We start from the raw sequence: 16,252 nt of genomic DNA, 5'->3' as shown, positions 1-16,252 counted from the left end.
TAAGTCTTCGTACACCACAGTCCATTAGACAACAACAGAGTCATATAAACAAAAGCGGCACTGTCGTAACAGCAAAGTCTAAGATATAGACGCATGGAGGCCATACAATGAGACAGAGAAGCGAAACCCTGAAGATGTGAATGCCAGCGAAGGGCACGCCCATTCTACAAACCCTAACCAGCAGAACCCTACAGCTAGTCCGAATTACATACTCTAAAGAAATGCTTAAATGAGAATAGACCCTACCCGGTCAAAGGAAACCAGAGATTGGAGGAAGCCGAAGACTGTATAGAAGAAACCCTCACGAGCATAGTCCCAACCCACCTGCACAGGAGCACAGAATGAATTAATTCATCTCTATAACCAGAATAATGTCAGAAGAAGCCGAGTCATATTGTAAGTTGCAGGAGTAAAGGAACAGTGAACTTACCCAAGGGTCGACGAAGGTTGCCGAGCCACAAAACGAAACCACAAGCTGAAAGGCACAAGAACATTGTAAGTGTCGACAACAGATGGCAGAGGACGATAAATCATAGAACAAGAGGTTACCTTGAAGCCTGGTTGCGTTCGGAGGGAAGGTAACTCTGTGGCTGCGAATACCTGCACAGGACCAGAGTTCAGAGACTGGAAACCAAAAGACTGTTTAGCTAAAGCCATTAAAATACAAATCCTTACCACAGACTTCCAAACCGGGTCGACGAAGACAGCAGCTACAGCAAAGGTTTTGCATTTCGAACAAGAGCCACCATCAGTGACAGAGTGAGAGCTAGGTAGGTGTCAGTGCACAGAGGGCAGCGCTATAGCCATGCGGAGCTGGAACAGAAGGGGAGACGGAAGCAAATGAGCCAAGACTAAAACCTTAAGGGTTTTACAAAGGCGGGAAGCCACGGAGAGGACCGGTGATCCACCTGGTAACCGGAAGATGAAAACTTAAATGCGCATCGGTGCTGGAGCAGATATTTACCCACGCAAGTGTGACCACGTGGGACTGAGGTGAGTCACGTGGCCGAGACCACGTCACCAGGGCTGGGCCATCATTGTGTTTTTGAATGTAAAAGTAATAGACTAGGAAAATGTGTTTTTGAAAGCATAAATGGATTTCGAAAATATATTTTTAAATATATAAATATATTTAATAGTTTAAAAAATATTTTTGTCATATTTTAATTGTGCATATTTGATAACTTTAATTTATGATTTTTTGTGATATTTTAATTGTGCACATTTGATAACTTTAACTTGTGACTCTAATATATCTCTAATAGATTTTAGATAAAATTGACTATAAAAATGTCCTATAAAAAGTAAAAAAAAAAGTAAAAGTATTATATTAGGGAAATGTGTTTTTGAATGTAAAAGTAATAGACTAGGAAAATGTGTTTTTTAAAGCATAAATGTATTTGGAAAATATCTATGAAATTTTGATTGTGCACATTTCATATCTACAAATTGTAATTCTTTCCCATTTTGTTGGATTTCACACAAAATTTCATAGCTCAAACTTGTGATTTCTTCACATCTATGTTAGATTTCAAACAAAATCTACCAAAAAAATATGCCCCAAAAAGGGCCAAACTGTAGAACTATTGGAGAATGGCTATAAGAAGTGCACGCTCTAACTATTTTATGATTTGATTTTTTAGGTTGAATCCAAAATTATAATTTTTTGTGAGATAATGTTTTTTTTTTATCTAAAATATATTATCTTGTTTTTGAATACTTAAATGAATTCAACACACTAAGAAGCTCTTTGAGACTCCATATTTATACATTTCATAACTCAAATTTGTGATTCCAACACATCCTTATGGGATTTGAATAAAATTTGATTAGAGAATATGCTAGAAAAAAAAGATAAAACATGTAACTTTTAGATTATAGCTATAAGAAGGGAACAATTCAATCTAAGTTTTGGATTTTTCTGTTATGGGATTTGAATAAAATTTGATTAGAGAATATGCTAGAAAAAAAGATAAAACATGTAACATTTAGACTATAGCTATAAGAAGGGAACAATTTAATCTAAGTTTTGGATTTTTCTGTTGGAATTTATAAATACAATTAAAAAATGGATCCAACACCATTCATTATTAAATATATAAATGGACACTAGGATTGTGGGTTCCATAAGGACAACTATATCCCATTCATTTTCCAATAAAGAAAGCATCAAAGCTTATCATATCACTAGTAGGATTTAACCTTGTGTTGAGAGGCTAATAATTATTTTTCTTAACCACTCAAGATAACCCGAAATTATAGTAAATTTGTTATTTACTTGAGTATGGGTTATTTTTAGGGATTTTAATTTTTGGTGGTTTTGCTAAAAAAACCTTAATAATAAGAAATTATTGTCCAGATCATATTTAAAATTCATGACAATAATATTACAACTATATCTAAAAATTACATTAGCAAATCTATGAGATAAATATTCACTTGACATTATATTATATGAAAGTTGCAATAATCCCCTCAAATTATGATCTCATTAAAAAAATATTAATAAAAAATATTTTTCAAAATTAAACTTTGTATTTTACTTTAATTATTGTTGTTCTATTAATAATCAATATATAATTTAATTTTTATAATTTTTTCCATAAAAATTAATCAAAAATTATATTTTTTATATTTATTTTATAAAATTTTATTTATAATAATTTGTAAATATATTTTTATATAAAACTTTAAAATTGATATAACATATATAAAACTATGAATATTTCACCAAATAAAATTAGTTAAAATTATATATATTCCAATATGTCCCTTCGCAAAATTATACAACTAATGTGTATTTGTAAAAGGAAATGACATATTATGAAGAGGGTTGGATAACAATGGTAAGTGAATGTGGTGGTAAAAAGAGAGGACATATTATGAAGAGGGTTGGATAACAATGGTTGGTAAGTGAATGTGGTGGTAAAAAGAGAGGATATATTATGAAGAGGGTTGGATAACAATGGTAAGTGAATGTGGTGGTAAAAAGAGAGGACATATTATGAAGAGGGTTGGATAACAATGGTAAGTGAATGGAGAAGGGTAAGGGATTTTTTATTTTTATTTTGAGATAATATTTGAATATGAATATCATATTATTTTTAATTATTTTTAATTTTTAGAAGTATTAGAGGATATAGAAAGTAATAAAGGTGGTGGAAAATGGTCCAAATAAATGTGACAATTATGGTAAATATTATATGGTTGTAGATATTATGAATGTTTTCATCCCATAAAAGACTTCAGTCATCATGAATATTGACATTATAAGTTTTTATAAACATGTTTTTTTAAATGAAACACCTAATTATATATAAGAAAACCTTAAAGTACAATATCAATATTGATTGGGAAAGAGAAAACTCAAAAAAAGATATTGTTGTACTTCAAAACCTACTTAAAAATAGGTTCAACATTTAGCTCATGATTGCTAAGAATTTGAAAAAATACATCATATTTGAAAATCTCTTACACATAAAAGTGTTTGTTTAATTTATAATACTAATAATACTCATTATGGATGAAGATTAAAATTGAGAAGGTTATGATATGAAAGAAAGATTTCAAATCATGACCTTAAAATATCTTATCACAGAAGCCTTAATCTTGTAAATAATCTCCATTGATCATGTGGTAGATATAAAATACGAATTCAAGCGGGATCCCTACGTAACAACAAGGGCTTCCATTTGTAGGCAAAAAAGTCATTGAACATGGTTTATTTTCGAGTTATAGCATTAAAAACAATCAACTACTTCTTTGGTTTTACATTTGTATGGAGGTTGAAGGCCTTTGAGCCAAAGGTTTCAAACCTACTTTCGTGTCCTAAATAATCCTTATTAATTTGTAGATTCAATATTTGTTTCTGGCCACTTACATGATAGCTTTATTTAACTTTGACAAAATATTTTAATGTATATTTATATTTTAAAAATTTCTTTTCTATTCAATATTCAAATTTTCTTTATTATATAGGAAAAATGGTCTAAGTTTGTTTATTGTCTTAATATTATAAAAAGTTTAGTTTTTCTAATAAAAAATTTAAAAATATTTGTAAAAAAACACATATAAAAAATAGAATAAATATGTGACATTAAATTTGTAAGTATACCATACATATAAACATGTGATTTTCATTTTTTTTGGAAATTCCAAATTTCTACTAAGTCTCTAGTAAGGTTCTTATGCACCTATAGAAAAGTATACCTATAACAATTATAGGTTTGGGAGGAATATGATATTAAAAAAGCATTTGACTTGGGGATTTTAAATGGATGAATATGCATCACTATTTCTATCTTAAATTCAGTTATACATTAATATAAATTGAAAATTAAAATGAAAGTTGAATTTTTATATATAGTTTTTTCTGTATTTTTTCATGATAAAATTTTAAATTAAAATTTTCATGGCCAATCAATTACAAAGTTCTAAACAAAAGAATTTATCACTTTATTATTTATTTTATAATTTTCTATAAATACACAAATATAAAATTTTCCGTTAAAAATGTATGTAATAAAGTTAATAAAGACAAAATAAAACCACAGTCATACTACATGTATTCCAAGTTGAATGTTGGGCAAAACATAGTGATATTGATTACTTGTGATTAATTTATGGCTATGGAAATTGACAAAGGCAATGACAAAGGCAAAGAGGCATTTATTGGTATTTATTTACAAAATAAAAGAAAATAAGAGAAAAAGAAGTGAAGGATCACAAAATTGCATGTGAGGAAAATTGAAGAAAAAATAGAAGTCTCAATGATAAAAAATCTTCTCAGAATCAATTCAAAACTTTTTGTAAGTTCATTCTTTGGCACACTCATTCTATTTTCTCTCTCTCCTACTCTTACACACTTAAAGAAATCTTGGAGCGTTGTTGAAGCATGTTTGGAGCACTATAGTTTTCATTGGATTTACAAAAGAAGGCAAAAGAAAAGCAGAAAAGCGCAAGGGGATAGCAAGATCAACCATTTCAATTCGATTGCTTTGAGGTATCAAGTTGCATGTATGCTTTTCTTGTTAGTTTTGGCATGCATGATATATGCATGTGATTATTTGGTTATGATTTGTCATTTACATGGAGGATTCTTAGATTGATTGTGGTTTTGCCTAGCCTTGTCATTTCCCAGATAGCCATGGTGTTGTGGTTTTCCCACTTGATTGTTTCTTATTGGTGCTCATGTTTCTCATGGCCATGGTTTGAGTTACTAGTTCCTAGAGCCTTGGTTGGACAAACCCTCTTGAAGCCTTGGAACAATTTGGGTTGAACTACTAGTCCTTGAGTTGGACAAACCCTCTTGAAGCCTTGGAACAATTTGGGTTGAATTACTAGTCCTTGAAGCCTTGGTTGGACAAAGGCTCTGGGGTCCTTGGTGGGTTGACTTACTAGTCTTTAATCCTTGGTTGGACAAAATCTTTGGAGCCCTATGACAACTGTGGGTTAAGTTACTAGTCTTGGAGTTGGGTTGGAACAAATGCTTCAGAGTCGTGGACACCTTGGGTAGAGATCAATATGGTGATGGCTAGTGATGTCCGATCATGAGGTGGAATCACTGGTTGAGGGTTAGGTGGTTGGCCTTTGGAAGTATGGTTTGGTTTTGCTTGGTTTATTCCATGAAATCTTACATTCATGCTTGGAATATGGCACGAGGGTGATTGGCTGAAGAAGAGATTTGGTTCAGCCTAATCTATGGTCGGGTGCTACATGGAAGTGACTGACTTGGTTGACTTTTGCATATGTTAATAAGAGTTCTTTTCCTCTTGCACTTTTATGAATATTTATACTTGTTATTATGTGGCTTTGATGGTTGTTCTATTACTGTTATTATTCTGGTTATATGATGGTTATAAGCTTGGTTTCATGAGAAATTATATTTATGGCTCTTAACATGTTTGATTGGTAAATGAATGGTTATTGAATGCATGACCTAATAGATGTTATTGAAGCCATTGTGAGAGGGCATTAGATCTTCTTGACGATTCTGAGATAAGTATCAAACCCCTATGATCAGATATGCATTTATGATTTGTAGATTACATGTTCACTACGTGTTTGACGAAAAGTCTGTCATGGTTACGCTAAGTTAGTTTTCAACTAAGTTTTGCATTAATGGCTTTGTCCTTATGTCATTCATCATTCTATAATTTTTTATCAAGCTCGCAAAGAGGTTTGGATAGTAGCTCCCAAAAACTAGCTCAAATTTTGGGGTCGCATACTCAGAATTGGAAAATCTAGACTATAGTCGTTGGGACGCGGGGTTATCCATCCGATTGGAGGGTCATAGTCTTTGGCTTGTCCTTTTATGCAAGTGACTTTGAGTATAGATCACTTAAAATGCAAGTATCTGAGGGTTTGGGCACTTGGAGTGGTTTTTTAGCTCCTGTGGGCTCTATAGCTCCTGAGGAAGGTCATTAAAGTTTCATGAGGGCTAACTCCTGAATGAAGTATCTAAGGGTTTGGGCACTTGGAGTGGTTATTTAGTTCTTGCTCCTGAGGAAGGTCATTAAAGTTTCATGATGGTTAGCTCCTGTAGGCCTGTAGCTAGTAAGAAAAGTCATTAAAGTTTCATTTTCTCGACTCCATTTCCTTAATGTGATTTAGGAAGTCAAGTCATGTCATAGTAACTCTTCTTCTCATGTTTACCCTCACAAGCAGTGAAAACAATTCTAAATTAAAAAAATAATAATAAATTTAAAATACTAATTTAAAATTTTCATTCCAAAAAAATGACAAGCTAATACAACGAAGAATTCGTTAAACCCATAATGATATTTGCCAGCTTTCTCAGTGTAAACGATAGCCTTCGTTTCCAATGTTCATCCGTACATTAATAAGTTACTGATATCGTAAAACACAGAAGTGCCAACCCAAATAGTACAGTAATTGAAGTTAAGAAACTTAGGCCGATTATAGACGACAGTGGCGGATTAGACACTAAGTGTCAACGCTACAAAAAAAATGACGCAGAAAAGGAGAAGATGTTAAAGAAAATGTAAAACTAAGGTTCGAATGCCTTCTCTTTGTGTTTGGGAGCTGAACCATAGCGAAGTTACAATGAGAACAAGAACAGTGAAAGTTAGAGAAAAGCTACTGCTATGAGATAAAGCCCACCTCCCTTTTTTCAACAACAACGGGAAAACCCCCCTTCATGCGCGCAGTCAAGCTGTGAATGAGCTTTGGAGCTCCCGCAGCAGAATACTCAGCAGGCCGCCGCAATCTGAAGATGGAAATCACATTCGCCGCAACATATTTCATCTGAGCAAACGCCATGTCTTTACCCAGACAGGTCCGCGGGCCTCCATGGAAGACTGCAAACTTGAATGGACTCTGCGGGACGAAATGGCCATCCTCGCTCATCCACCTTTCCGGCTTGAATTGCAGACAGTCGGCGCCCCACATGGCGTCAATTCTACCCATGGCGTACGGGTGATAAGTCACCCGATTGCCTTTGCCCACGAAAGTCCCGTCGGGCAGAACATCGTTGTGGAGGGCGTGTCTGGAGTCCAAAAGGACCGGTGGATAAAGTATCATCGATTCACAGATTGAAGCGTGTAGGTAATGCATGCTTCGCAGATCCTCGTATGAAAATACCAGGGGATTTCCTTCCCTTTTGGCTCCGGGTTTGACGGCCATGAGACGTGTTCTCTTTGTGTATTGCATCTTCAACATGGGGATGTGAGGTGAGGAGCCAGAAGAACCACGTTAGTGCAGCCGAGGTGGTGTCTCTGCCGGCCAAAATGAAACTGATGATGGAGTCTCGAAGAAACTCTTCGGAACGATAGGCGTTTCATTCTGGCAGATCTGCTTGTACATTGGTGATCCCCATGAATCTAGAGAGCAGATCCTGTTTGCAGGGAGAGCCGTTGGCGATCTCCTGTCTGCGTTGCAGAATAACATCCATTGCGAATTGGTGTACGGCCTCCACCGCTCGTGAGAGGCGCCTTTCTGAGCCAACGTTAAGCATTCTCGTTATCTTCCACACCAACGAGATGGGCTCAGTGGACCTCCGAGCGCTAAGCTCCGTTGCCAAATCGAAAGCCTGCGACAATTCCGAAACAGGAAGACTTCCATCGAGAAAAGCCGGATCGACCCCAAACGCAACTTTGCATATATTATCAAAGGCAAAACACTGCAGAATATCCTGCAAATCCAAGCAGCTACCCCGCTCGCTCGCCTCCTCTAGAATTGGCAAGAGTCGATCCGTGACAGCCTCCAGGACATGTAGAATGAAATTGCGGATAGAGTGGGTATTGAACTCGTAGTTGGCGACCTTCCGCTGCAATTTCCAGGCGTCCCCATCAGAATTGAAGATACCCTTCCCCAACAGATCGTGGAGAATGGCCGTGAAAGTCTCGCCCTTGGGATAATTGTCGAACCGCGTCTTCAGCATGTGCTCTACATTCTCCGGATTCGCCGTCACAACTGTTCGATCTCAACCGAGTCGCTCCACCACGATTGTCACGCCCCCAATCTTTTTTTCTTTTATTGGGCGGGTGCGGCACCACCAACGCTCACCCTTTTAACGGATTTACGTTATGGACTACGCCTTTAACCAGCAATATACTTAATTCAACACTTAATTAAGCAATTACATAAATCTTTTCATCAACATACACATCAATTATCACAACATGAAACCGAACCATATAAATAACAACGACACATATGTTTCACGGGAGGAGCAACTCCCAACCGAGTTCGCCCGAAGCCTTTATATTATCAAAACCATTTAATAATACAGATTACAATAATACGTGTTGCCGAGCAAGACTCCACGGCCAACACAATCAATTACAACAAAGGGCCAATGCCCATACAACTATGTGTGCGCACTATGGCGGAGTTAGCTCACCCGAGCTCAACTCCCCAACTCGGCCACGCAACCACCGTGTCAACCGTTTACCCAAGCCCGCAGACAACTCGGGTCTGCGCACAGTTCGTGCCACCGAAATATTAACCTGCAGCCTCAACTCGGCCTGCGCATTACTTCGTGTCACCGTGTGCCAAACCTTCGTTAGATCTTCGACCTGCGTTCACGTCTTACACCTCCGCCCGCCTACACAACCGGCTCGGTAAAACTGCGCACAATCTCTTGCTGCGCAAGAGATGTGCGCATAACATCTGCGTCTTTTACCCTTGTGTGAGTGTAGAGAGAGCAATCCAAGACTTGCTTGCTTCCAAATGATCCTCGCGTCCATCCTTTTATACGATGCTCAGCTCATTTGTTGGAGGGGTGTCCGCCCTCAAGCCGACCCCCGATTTTAAGTTTAGAAGCCCCAACGATTTATCTTAGTGGGTCGGCCCGTGCCCAAGTGCAAGGCCGACCCACACTCCTTATAAACTCGCTGTTCTTCCTTCGCATATTTGCTAAGTGTTCGAGCGCTTCACATTCGTCGCTGTTGGCTCGTCCCCCTGTCGCATTGCCGCACGCTGCCGTCGCACGTCCCTGCTCCACGCTTGCCCGTCCACTATTCGTCTGTCGCGCCTTGTTGAGCTCCGCCTGCTCTCTACATATCCCTGTGCCTTCGCTTCAGCGGTCTCACCCTTGGCGCGGGTCACCCTTGGGTCGCCCGCCCGTCGTGTGCGGTGCGCCCTCGGGTCGCCCACCCAATATGCGTCCGGTACTTGTCCGTCCACCGAACATACCTCTGTGCAATTGTTTTGTCATGCCGCGGCCGTGTTGAGCCTTACAGCCATGTCGTTCATCTCTTGGGCGCGGGTCGCCCGCCCACTTTGTGCGGTGCGCCCTCGGGTTGCCCTGACCGGTGCACGCCTGGTTCTTGTCCGTTCACCGAACATACCTCTGCGCGTTCGTTCAGTTATGCCGCGCCCGTGTTGAACCACCCACTGTCATATCGTTCACCCCTTGGGCGCGGGTCGCCCTTGGGTCGCCCGCCCGTCGTGTGCGGTGCGCCCTCGGGTCGCCCACCCGATACACGCCTGGTTCTTGTCCGTTCACCGAACATACCTCTGCGCGTTCGTTCAGTTATGCCGCGCCCGTGTTGAACTGCCCACTGTTATCGTTCACCCTTGGGCGCGGGTCGCCCTGCTCGTCCTCAACTCGTCTTTGTTCATCCGTCGCCCGGTCGGGTCGTCACACCCGCGTGTCGTGTCGCTGCCTCCTCGGGTGACTCTGCCCAACCGCCCATCGCAAACACGCCCGCCGGGTCGCCGTGCCCGGGTCGCCCTGCCCGGTCCGCCCGCGGGTCATGTCTTTGCCGGGTGAAACATGGAGCGCGCCCTGCCCAAACTGCCAGGGCGTTACACTCTCCTCCACCCGAAGACGTTGTCGTCCCGACAACACATCAACCACCACCGTGACTGATATCTACTATGATGTAGGCTCCCTCATACAAGGTAACCGTCAACCTATGTAAAGTCTGCCTCCACCAAGTCAGCTCCATGTGCCTACGCACATAACCAAGTGTCAACCGCATGTCAACACTCCACGGTCCCATGTCCAGGTCTATGGGAACCCCCATTTTCTGCAACATGTCCTCCTACCTGCTCAATCACCAAGTGAGGGCTCACTGCCTTGAGCAGCCAACAATGAGCCCATCTTCTTTGTCCTCTCAAGAAGATGTGTGGGGAGAGCTTGAGGGCTCTCCTTTACTAATCAATTCGATCCATTTATCAGGATCTTCAACTTCCATTCTTTGTAAGTATTCTTCCCGATCTTCCCCCTGGATATTCGGCCTCACATACAGCTCCTCATCATCGTCATCGTCCTCCACTAACTCTTGTCTCCTCGATAAGTCCGAGATACTATCTGAGAGTGTCTGGATGACTATAGATTGTTCCGCAATCTTTGCCTCCATTGTGGACAACCTCTTGTCCACCTTCACCTTGTCCTCCATTTGCATCCCTCCCAACTTACGATCAGGTTTTGTTACCCCAATGGTTGGAACACCAATGGGCACATCTTCCCTTCCATCGTAGATGAAGAGCTTCCTCAAATGTGGCACTACCATGGCTTCATACTGCTTCATAAATTCCATCCCCAATACTGCCTCATAATCGTCAATCCGCACTATGGTGAAGTCCACCTTCCCGGTCCATGCACCAAGTGTGGTGTCCACCTTTTCGGCCATACCAAGGATCGCCATAGGGGGAGAGTTCAATGTCTTCATTTGTGCCCTTGCAGGGACAAACTTCAGCCCAAGTCTCCTTGCAGTGTCTTCACTCATGAAATTGTGTGAAGCCCCACCATCAACCATAGTGAGAACATCGGCTCCACCTATCTTCATCTGGACATATTCCAACCTATTCCTTTCTGGATCTCTCCTAGAAGCCACCTCCGTAGTAGCAGCCGCACCAAGTATCTGCATCATTCCTACGGAAGCGTTGTCATCCTCCTCAACAGGTTGTGCAACAGTAGCTATCTTCGGTTTAGATGGGCAATTCTTCACCGTGTGTGGCCCTTCACATAGCCAACACTTCAAGGGTTTTTTGAACTTTGCACCATCCTTTGATTTCGGAGAGTCCTTCTTTTTTTCTTTTGGTTTGTCGAACTTTTTTTTTTCACTAGAAGTCTCATCATGATGGTCCGCCAGCTTGTCAACTGCAGCAAAGGCTTCTTCAAGTGTCCTAATCTTCTGTCTCTTCACCTCGTTGCGGGCCCAAGGCTTCAACCCAATAATAAAGTTGAACACCTTGTCCTTCTCTGCCATATCGGGAAGTTCTAGAGCTGCACTTGAAAACTCTCGCTGATATGCCTGCAAGCTCCCGGTTTGTTTGATGAACTTGATTTTTGTCCTTGCTTCCCAAGTTTCATCCTGAGGACTGAAGTGAGTCTGCAAGGCTTTCCTCATGTCGCACCACGAAGTGATCTCTTCAGCACTACCGTTGATGATCTGATCTGCTCTTCGTCGCCACCACATCTTAGCATCATTTGTTAGGAACTGAGCGGCCACCTTAACTTGCGCCTCACCATCGGGTAGACTCAATCGTTCTAGGTACTGCTCCATGTCCCATAAGAAGTTACCGAGTGTCTTTGCACTCCTTGTACCGTCATAGGACTTCGGCTCCTTGACCTTTACATGAGGCACTCCTCCACCTGAGTTATGCCTCATGGCTCTCTTCAATATCGCAATCTCATCATTAGCTTGTTCAAGACTCTTACTCACTTTGTCAAGAGTCCCCTTCAAGTTTGTAATCTCTGCAAGACCTTGGTCTCTGGATTCCTCAACTTCTTTGACTCTCCCTTCCAATTGTGTACACATGAATTCCGTGAACTCATATTGCCTCTTGAGTTCCTCATGTTGCGTACGGAGTTCCACCAGCTCTTCCCTGAGTTTCAAGATAGCTTCTCGCTCTTTAATAAGCGAGCTCACATCTTGGCTCCAGGTAGACTCCAAGGTTTCCATCCTTTTGATTACCTTGTCCATGAATTCATGATGAGGATCTTTTGCGGGATCCTTCATTGTGTGACTGGACCCAGCTTGAGAATCAGCGGCCATCTTCTTCTGTGATCTTGTCCCGACCATTCACCGCTTCTCCAAGTCACTTGTAAGCAGATTCACCTTCAATTTTCAACCGAGACAACCTTGTCCAAATTCCAAAATACTTCAACACCAGCTCGCTGACCGGGCTCTGATACCACCTGTCACGCCCCCAATCTTTTTTTCTTTTATTGGGCGGGTACGGCACCACCAATGCTCACCCTTTTAACGCATTTACGTTATGGACTACGCCTTTAACCAGCAATATACTTAATTCAACACTTAATTAAGCAATTACATAAATCTTTTCATCAACATACACATCAATTATCACAACATGAAATCGAACCATATAAATAACAACGACACATATGTTTCACGGGAGGGGCAACTCCCAACCGAGTTCGCCCGAATCCTTATATTATGAAAACCATTCAATAATACAATATACAACAATACGTGTTGCCGGGCAAGATCCACGGCCAACACAACCGATTACAACAAAGGGCCAATGCCCATACAACCGTGCGTACGCACTTATGGCGGAGCTAGCTCACCCGAGCCTCAACTCCCCAACTCGGCCACGCACCCACCGTGTCACCCGTTTACCCAAACCCGTAGACAACTCGGGTCTGCGCACAATTCGTGTCACCGGAATGTTAACCTGCAGCCAACTCGGCCTGCGCATAACCTCGTGCCACCGTATGACAAACCTTCGTTAGATCTTCGACCTGCGTCCACGTTTAACACCTCCGCCCGTCTACACAACCAACTCGGTAAAACAGCGCACTATCTCTTGCTGCGCATGAGATGTGCGCATAACATCTGCGTCTTTTACCCTTGTGTGAGTGTAGAGAGAGCAATCCAAGACTTGCTTGCCTCCAAATGATCTTCGCGTTCCTCCTTTTATATGTTGCTCAACTCATTTGTTGGAGGGGTGTCTGCCCTCAAGCCGACCCCCGATTTTATGTTTAGAAGCCCCAACGATTTATCTTAGTGGGTCGGCCCGTGCCCAAGTGCAAGGCCGCCCCACGCTCTTTATAAACTCGCTGTTCTTCCTTCGCATTTTTGCTAAGTGTATGAGCGCTTCACATACGTCGCTGTTAGCTCGTCTCCCTATCGCATTGCCGCACGCTGTCGTCGCACGTCCCTGCTCCACGCTCACCCGTCCGCTATTCGTCCGTCGCGCCTTGTTGAGCTCCTCCTGCTCTCTACATATCCCTGTGCCTTCGCTTCAGCGGTCTCACCCTTGGCGCGGGTCGCCCTTGGGTCGCCCGCCCGTCGTGTGCGGTGCGCCCTCGGGTCGCCCACCCAATATGCGTCTGGTACTTGTCCGTCCACCGAACATACCTCTGTGCAACTGTTTTGTCATGCCGTGCCCGTGTTGAACCTTCCACAGCGATGTCGTTCACCTCTTGGGCGCGGGTCGCCCTTGGGTCGCCCGCCCACCGTGTGCGGTGCGCCCTCGGGTCGCCCTACCTGGTGCACGCCTGGTTCTTGTCCGTTCAGCGAACATACCTTTGCGCGTTCGTTCAGTTATGCCGTGCCCGTGTTGAACTGCCCACTGTTATCGTTCACCCTTGGGCGCGGGTCGCCCTTGGGTCGCCCGCCCGTCGTGTGCGGTGCGCCCTCGGGTCGCCCACCCGGTACACGCCTGGTTCTTGTCCGTTCACCGAACATACCTCTGCGCGTTCGTTCAGTTATGCCGCGCCCGTGTTGAACTGCCCACTGTTATCGTTCACCCTTGGGCGCGGGTCGCCCTGCTCGTCCTCAACTCGCCTTCGTTCATGTGTTGCCCGGTCGGGTTGTCACACCCGCGTGCCGTGTCGCTGCCTCCTCGGGTGACTCTGCCCAACCGCCCATCGCAAACGCGCCCGCCGGGTCGCCGTGCACGGGTCGCCCTGCCCGGTCCGCCCGCGGGTCATGTCTTTGCCGGGTGAAACGTGGAGCGCGCCCTGCCCAAACTGCCAGGGCGTTACAACGATGGTCTGCGTGGGGGATTCTGAAAGCATCTGGGCGTACCATTCTAATTGCTTGCTTCGATTCCTCCAAAATGCAAGCAGCGAACCCACACCCGGATACCGTCTGGGTCCGTTGATCACCAAGAATAAGAACATCAATATTAGATCCGTCCTCTGGATCTGCGAGGAGAGTAAAACTAGAGATTCCTCCATGAAGTTTTCACGCACTTTCTTGCACTCGCAACAAGAAGCTTGCGCTTTTATCACGACCAGCAGGATGAGGGGTTTTAAAAGCCGCGGTTTCTTAATCTAATCAAACCGACAAGCTCTGCTTACGCTCTCGATTCGCTAAGCGAATGTCACTATCTGAAACTGTATCCAACACGGATTTCACGTGCGGCAATCTTTTTGAGAAGCGGTACGGCAACGTCACTCGTGTATATTAGCTTTTCTTTCGTGTCGGACCAAGATTTTGACGGTAGGCCGACCACACCGGGCATCGGGAAGCGCGCATGCGACTGCCTTGCCCGCTCTCCACGAAACTCACAACCACCGAATATTGAAAAGTCCCTTGTGAGCGAAGGAAACCGACTTTAGGATTCATGCATCCCCCGTCTGTCCATCAATCGGTGTTTGAGATGCCCGCTACTTTCCGCTGCATTATTGTTTCGAGTCAACCTACCCTTCGAGCAATCAAATTGAAAGCAATGAATGAAGAGTCTTCATTTCACATTATCCAATAATATATGTGGATGTCAATTATAGGGAATTTTTAAAATTGTTTTGGAGATTTTTCACAAATTAATAATATATGAGCAAAATTGCATGCATAAATAAACCTTACCTTCGTAATAGATAGATGCAATGCTTGTAATTTTCTATTCAGCTCGTCAAATGACGTATATTGACGTATAATCAGAGGAGAGTTCTTAGATTTCTAAATTACTAAACATCTAAATTAACGTATATTGACGTATAATCAGAGAGGAGAGGTCGTAGATTTCTAAATTACTGAACATCTAAATAAGGGAGTGAGATCAATGGAAAGAAAATGTATTTTTTAACTAGTTTTTGTCAAAAATCTATTTTTTTGGTTCACTTTAATAAAAGAAGATGTTTTTTTATTAGTTTTATCAAAAATCTTTTTTTCCTGGGCTCACTTTAATAAATCTTTTTTCAAATAATAAAAGAATTATTTCTATCTTAATTAGTTATATAATTTTTTTTAAATGATAAAAATAATTATGAACCACCTGAATAATAAATAAATATTATTAAAAAATGTGAAATATATATGTTTTAGTTATTGCATTTCTATTAAAAGTTAATATAAAAATATTTTAATTATAGGTAATAATGAAAGTGAAATAGTTATAGATATTTTGTTCATATTATTTATAACATTTATAATATCAATAAGTTATTGATATTTCATAATGATTTTAGTTATAATTAATAAAAAATATTTTATTTTTATTTTTAATATATATAATATATAAAAAATAAATTTTTATTTAAGAAAATGTTTTATTTATTTTAAAAAAGATATATGTTAACTCAAAGTTGTGTGTATAAAAAAAATTACATATAAAAATTATACATCTCCTTTATATTACACCATAAAATACATCTCTGAACACCACAATAAAAAAACACACCATTTTAATTAAATAAATTCATCTCCTAAAAAATAACACAATTTTAATTAAATCGAATCATTTCCTAAAAGGAAAAATTGGTGCAATGCCCATTGAGGGCCGAAAATTCCACAGCAAGGGATGAGGGCCAAAACTTCCCAACCAAAATATCTGAAATGATGATTACATCCAATGCCAATTA

The 16,252-nt window shown here is 41.3% G+C and overlaps 1 pseudogene; it reads right to left on the bottom strand.

The window, feature by feature from the left end:
* Window positions 1-242: 242 nt before the first annotated feature.
* Window positions 243-14,626, bottom strand: LOC149265564 (cytochrome P450 94B3-like; annotated as a pseudogene).
* Window positions 14,627-16,252: the final 1,626 nt, after the last annotated feature.

The sequence above is a fragment of the Pinus tabuliformis genome, chromosome 6 (genome assembly GCF_031772625.1).
Source record: "Pinus tabuliformis cultivar Carrire ecotype Pingquan chromosome 6, CPIR1, whole genome shotgun sequence".
NCBI lineage: Eukaryota > Viridiplantae > Streptophyta > Pinopsida > Pinales > Pinaceae > Pinus > Pinus tabuliformis.
This window is presented reverse-complemented; position numbering and strand designations above follow the sequence as displayed.